The sequence below is a fragment of the Tasmannia lanceolata genome, unplaced genomic scaffold (genome assembly GCF_043159265.1).
Source record: "Tasmannia lanceolata isolate RefF3 unplaced genomic scaffold, GAP_Taslan_0.1 ptg000394l, whole genome shotgun sequence".
Lineage (NCBI taxonomy): Eukaryota > Viridiplantae > Streptophyta > Magnoliopsida > Canellales > Winteraceae > Tasmannia > Tasmannia lanceolata.
The window spans coordinates 12,501-13,361 of record NW_027519067.1 but is presented as its reverse complement, the minus strand read 5'-3'; the positions used below and the strand labels follow the sequence as shown (position 1 = coordinate 13,361).

The window sequence follows — 861 nt, the reverse complement described above, 5'->3', positions numbered from 1 at the left end:
CAATTGGTATTTTTTCTGATCATCACATCTCGCAAAAATTGAAACTTAGGTAAGTGCTTTATAAACATATGTAAAAAAAAAAGAACGTATCTCATTTAGCTCCTTCATGCCCACTATAACTAGTTATTTCGGTTTTCTACTAGCTGCTTCAACTATAACCCCAGCTCTATTGATTGGTCTGAGCAAGATACGACTTATTTGAAATTAATTGAATGAATAATTCATCAAAATAAATAGTTCTGTGAGATTTCAGGTATTCGATAGTTCCTTCCCGCGTTAATTACCAATTCTTGATCATTGAGATTCATGGGTGATTCGGAGTAATATTTAGGGATAGATATTACCTCTATTTTTACCCTTTCCAACAAATTGAAATGATTGAAGTTTTTCTATTTGGAATCGTCTTAGGTCTAATTCCTATTACTTTGGCCGGATTATTCGTAACTGCATATTTACAATACAGACGCGGAGATCAGTTGGACCTTTGATTGAGTAACATCTCTTTTTTGATTGACCTCCTTCTTAAGCTGCAGGAGGTCAAATTCAGGTTGCAGTTCAAGTTAGTAAAGTTATTTTATTGTGATTCAACATTACAAAAACAGAATCACGCTCTGTAGGATTTGAACCTACGACATCGGGTTTTGGAGACCCACGTTCTACCGACTGAACTAAGAGCGCTTTCTTATGACAGGAGATACAACTGTAAAGAAAGGGATTCTTTTTGTACCCCCAATACACCTTGCATGCATGTAGTATCATAAAATGCAAAATTATGTCCAGTCCAGTCCCAATTTGAATCGATCTCAACTGATCCCTCGTTACTGCCCATAGGAGAAGTAATAGGTAGGGATGACAGGATTT

At 36.1% G+C, this 861-nt stretch overlaps 1 non-coding gene across 1 annotated transcript; it reads right to left on the bottom strand.

Moving 5' to 3' along the window:
• Positions 1–605: 605 nt before the first annotated feature.
• TRNAW-CCA (transfer RNA tryptophan (anticodon CCA)) lies at positions 606–678 on the bottom strand. The gene has a single exon. It is a non-coding gene; the product is annotated as a tRNA-Trp (tRNA).
• Between the last annotated feature and the right edge of the window lie 183 nt (positions 679–861).